Source organism: Cervus canadensis, chromosome X, assembly GCF_019320065.1.
Source record: "Cervus canadensis isolate Bull #8, Minnesota chromosome X, ASM1932006v1, whole genome shotgun sequence".
NCBI lineage: Eukaryota > Metazoa > Chordata > Mammalia > Artiodactyla > Cervidae > Cervus > Cervus canadensis.
This window is the reverse complement of record NC_057419.1, coordinates 1,604,793-1,610,521: the sequence shown is the minus strand read 5'-3', so window position 1 is coordinate 1,610,521 and position 5,729 is coordinate 1,604,793.

Here is a 5,729-nt window from a genome sequence, read left to right as displayed (position 1 = left end):
TTCACCTCCCTGCTGGTAACCAGTAGATGCTTCTCTATATCTGTGCACGTACTTTTTTTTTTTTTAATCATATTCTCTACTTTGCGGTATGTTTACATTGTATAAGTGATATCGTATAGTATTTGTCTATCTCTGTCTGAATTATTTTACTCAATATTCTACCTTCCATGTTGCTGCAAATGTCAATATTCCATTCTTTTAATGGGGTAGCTCGTTTGTATGACTTTTTTACAAATGGCACTGCCACCCCACACACGAGACATTTCCCCAGCTATGTGTCCATCCCTGCACTCACACAGAGAAATACCAAGTCCTCTTCCTCTTCTCCCATGGGAAGTGTGTCTTTGAAGCTTAGCCTGGAATCAATTCTTGCCCCTAATTTCTGGCAAACTGGAGCTTCTGGTCCCATCTCCAACTCCACAGAATCCATGTCCCTCTCTCCTCACACACTTATCCCCTCCCTGCCCTCTATGCCTTCCACTATCAGAGAACTCAGAGACAAATTTAATTTCACATCAGGTTGATTGTATTTTATTTTTGTATTAATGTATGCAGCTGCTCTAATATTGAGAATCAGTACTGTTGGCCAGTACTCAGTGGTGTGACCCACGAGCATTTCTGAGGTGTCTAGCCATGCCTCGAAGTCACTGGCTGTCCACTGGTCAAGCTGGAATGGCATGGGTCTCCATGGTCTCTGGGACCTCCACTGGTTCGTTCTGATTAGCTGGAATGGCAGGGGTCTCCATGGTCTCTGGGACCTCCTCTGGTTCATTCTGGTTAACTGGCATGGAAGGCATCTCCATAATCTCTGGTACCTCCTATGATTCATTCCGATTAGCTGGAATGAGAGGGGTCTCCATGATCTCTGTGGCTTCCTCTGATTCGTTCTGATTAACTGGAATGGCTGGGGTCTCCATGGTCTCTGGGACATCCTCTAGTTCCTTGTGATTCACCTGTTCATTCGCCTTGGGACTCTGGCTACAGAGCTTTGAGCATCTGATTTTCTTAAGCTTTTTTTGTGGTGGGAGTTTTCTGAAAAGTTTTCTTGGGCAGCTTTGCTGGAATGGGATTATTCACCCTCCCGGTTTCTGTGGCCACATAGAGAAACAAGAGGAGGAGCCAAGAATTGTCATGGTTTAGGGAAGAGTGTGAAGACAGTTGGGACCGATGGCTTCAGGAGAAGGGGTGTGGGCAGAGAAGGGTTATGTGCCAGGCAATGACAAGTGAGGGTGTCTTTTGGGGTGGGGTCAATGGGCAAGAGGATTTTGTCTGATTTCAGCTCACCTTGATATTTTTTCTGGACCTCAATTGATAGAAGGTATTCATCTTCACCTGGGTAACAGACGTGGGTGTTCCATAACTACTCCGTAGCCTTGTGGCTTCCCAGTCACCTCATTCATTTGGAGGACTCACAGTGGTCTGCTCAGAGCCCCTGAGCACGCCTATATATACCGTTCCCCATGGAGCCTCAGCCTCATGCTTTATGAGGTCAGCAAGTCTCTACCCCAGCCAATGGTGGCCCTGGGTGAGCTTTGACATAACAAAGCCCCACCCTGACATGTCTAGCGGAGGATGGGGAGCAATTCAGATGATTCACTGTGAGAAATGAGGCATTAGTAATGCCCTCAAGAGGCCTCCAAACTCACCTGCCACCCGCACCTCTCTGTCAACTCTGATGAGTCACACAGCAGGCAGAGTGTGTCTCCTCCAAACCTTGCCCAGAGCCACACTCCTAGGGACCCCACTCTGTTCTCTCTCAGACTTCACCATTATCTAGCTTTTCACATCTTGCCTAAACTCTCTCCATGACAACTAGGTGGTGTTTAAGTGTCTGTGGAAGTGAGAATCATTTCACGTTCCTCCTGCAATGTGGTCAAATGCAACATGAAGCCCATTGAATTCTGAGCCAGCCGACAGAATCCTTTCCATCCCGCCTCCTTGTCTCAGTGTTCCCGGAGATCACACTCTTTTTCTCGTCTCCAGTCGTAAACCCTTGTCTTCAGGCTGTGAGAATGCAGTGACAACACTTGCCCTTGCTCCACACGGAGTTGTCTCGTTTCAAGTCTAGGATACAGGGTCACCTCACTAGGAGTGGTACCCAGGCTTGGGTTTGAACAGGGTGATGTGGAAGGGGCAGAGAAATGTATGTTTCAGGTTGTGCTGGGGGATCTCATGCAGGAAATGCCCACCTGCGACTGTTTAGTATTCCCAGCAAGGGGTAGAGCTTGCCTAGAACTGTGTGAGCCTTAAGTGTAAAGGTCTTCTCAACACGTACCCTCACAAATCCCTTTTCTCATCTTGTTTTCTTGTTGGAAGCTCCCTTGGAGCGAAAATGACAGCCACAATGAAGGTGGAATTCATTTCCATAAGCAGCTGCCACAAGCTTCCAGCTTCTTGGATGAAACACTGAGTCATCCTGTCCTGTGCATCTAGTTCCCATGTTCTCTCATTGAGCTGATTGGCTCTGGAAGAAAGGGGAATGGATTGTGTGCTCCACCTCAGTCCTCGTTTGTCCAATTGACTCGTAGGGTCAACCAGCCTGAGGTGTACCCCTGTGGACAGTTTGTTGTCTTAGTGGGTCTTCCTGGGTGTCCTGTGAAGTGTTCACATCCTGTAGTCCATTTGTTGCTTACTCACACAGGGTCCATCACACTGCTGAACATTTTAAGAGGTAGAAAATTCACGCCAGAAAGAATCCCAAAAGATGACTCTTAGAGATATAAGAAGATCTTAAAACCTGATAGAAAAATGGGCAAGAGGCACCAGCCAACACTTTATAAGAAAGATGTATCACTAGCCTTTAAATTTATGAAATCATGTGCAAAGACATGAGCAGCCAATTCACAAGAAGAGCATGGAACTAGCCCCGAACGACGTTAAATTATATTAAATCTAATGAAGGTAAGAAAAATCATACTAAAATTCCCTTGAGAACTGAAACTCAGGCAGATGTGGCATATATTTTAATTACTGCAGACAGAGACATTAAGATATTTGGAATCTGTGTTTTGTGTGTTCCAAAAGTAAGGAGAGACATGGAAATCCAAAAATAGACCCCATTTGATCTTACAGATACGAAAAACATAGTCTCAGATGAAGCCCATTTTAAGGGTTTCCTGATGGCTCAGACATTTAAAACACACACACACACACACACACACACACACACACACACACACACACACACACACACACACCTGCAACTTGGGAGACCAGGATTCAGTCCCTGGGTTGCGAAGATGCCCTGGAGGGGGGAATGGCAACCTGTTCCAGTATGCTTGCCTGGAGAATCCCCATGGACAGAGAAGCCTGGCGGGCTACAGTCCATTGGGTCAAAAATACTTGGACCGGGCTGAGCAAAGAAGCACAGCAGAGCGCAGCACATTGAATGTTTCTGAAATAAATTCAGTTAGGGAGAAAAGGGGGAGAAAGTGAAACAAGGGAAATGAAAGAAAGGAAAGAAAATCCTCCATTGCTGGTGAGAACAGAGCCACCATAGATATCGCCCAGCAGGACAGCACCCCACATGTCCATCTGATCATTCTCAGCCGGTTTGAAATAACCATCTCCAACTTTGGTCCCACTCCTTCAACCAAACTCATGTGTAGGTTTTACCACTAACATGCTAATAGTCATCATGGTTTCTCCTCATTCAAATCGTGATTCACCCGGAAGTGAAAAAGTCATGCGTGCCCCAATGTTCATGACAGCACAGTTTACAATAGCCAGAGGATGGAAGCAATCTAGATGTCCATCAGCAGACAAATGGGTAAGAAAGCTGTCCCTTCCCTGCCCTCTCTGCCCCCCACTATCAGAGAACTCAGAGACAAACATAATTTCACATCTGCTTGATTTTATTTTATTTTCATTATTAGTGTATGCAGTTGCTTAAATATTCAGCATCTGTACTTTTGACTAGTACTCTGCAGCCAGAACCCCAAGCATTTCTGAGGTATCTAGCAATTCCCCGAAGTCACGAGCTGTCCACTGGTTCAGCAAGAATGGTAGGGGTCTCCATGGTCTCTGGGACCTCCTCTGTTTCAATCTGATTAGCTGTAAATGCAGAGGTCTCCATGGTCTCTGGGAACTCCTCTGATTTATTCTGATTAGCTGGAATGGCAGGGGTCTCCATGGTCGCTGGGAACTCCTCTGATTCATTCTGATTAGCTGGAAATGCAGGGGTCTCCATGGTCGCTGGGACCTCCTCTGTTTCATTCTGATTAGCTGGAATGACACGGGTCTCCATGGTGTCTGTGACCTCCTCTGGTTCCTTCTTATTAACTGGAATAGCAGGGGTCTCCATGGTCTCTGGGACCTCCTCTGGTTGCTTCTGATTCAGCTGTTCATTCGCCCTGGAACTCTGGCTACAGAGGTTTCAGCATCCGAATTTCTTAAGCTTTTTTGTGGTGGGAGTTTTCAGATAAGATTTCATGTACAGCTTTGCTGGAATGGGATTATTCACCCTCACGGTTACCCTCGCCACCTAGAGAAAACAAGATAGGGAGCAAGAATATCACTGGTTTAGGGAAGAGTGTGAAGACAGTTGGGAACGATGGCTTCAGGTAAAGCGGTTTGGGCAGAGAAGGGTTATGTCCCAGGCAAGGACAGGGGAGGGTGTCTTCTGGGGTGGGGTCGATGGGAAAGAGGAGTTTGGCTGTGTTCAGTTCACCTTGAAAAATTTTTCGGACCTCAATAGATAGGAGGTCTTCAACTTCTCCTGGTAATAGGAGGTGGGTGTTCCATAACTACTGTGGAGCCTTGTGGCTTCCCAGTCACCTCAGTCATTTGGAGGCCTCACAGTGGTCTGCTCTGTGCCACTGGGCACCCCCTATATATACCCGTCCCCATGGAGCCTCATCCTTATGCGTCATTTGGTCAGTAAGTTTCATCCCCAGCCAATGGTGGCCCTGGGTGAGCTTTGACATCACAGAGCCCCATCCTGACATGTCTAGCAGAGGATGGGGAGCAATTCAGATGATTTGCTGGGGGAAATGAGGTATTACTAATGCCCTCAAGAACCCTCCAAACTCACCTGACACCCTCAGCTCTACGTCAACTCTGATGGGTCACAAAGCAGGCAGAGAGCATCTCCTCCAAACCGTGCCCCACAGCCACACTCCTAGGGCATTCATTCTGTTTCTCTCAGCTTTCACCATTATCTAGCTTATCATATTTTGCCTAAACTCCCCCCATGACAACTAGGTTGTGTTTAAGTGGCTGTGGAAGCAAGAATCATTGCTTGTTCATCCTGCAATGTGGTCTTACTGCACTTTGCAGCCCATTGAATTCTGGGCCAGCTGACAGAAACCTTTCAATCCCGCCTCCTTGTCTCAGTGTACCCGGAGCTCGCCTCCGTTTTCTGGTCTCCAGTCAGAAACCCTTGTCTTCAGACTGTGAGAATCCAGTGAATACACTTGCCCTTGCTCCACAGGGAGCTGTCTCCTTTCAAGTCTAGGATTCACGGTCACCTCACTAGGAGTACTACACAGCCTTTGGTTTAAACACGGTAATTGGGAAGGGACAGAAAAATGCATGTTTCAGGTTTTGCTGGGGGGATCCCATGCAGGAAATGCCCAGCTGCCACTGTTTAGTATTTCCAGCAAGGGGTGGAGCTTGCCCAGAGCTGTGTGAGCCTTGTGTGCAAACGTCTTCTCAACACGTGCCCTCATAAATCTCTTTTATCATCTTGTTTTCTTGCTGGAAGCTCCCTTGGAGCTTTACTCACAGAC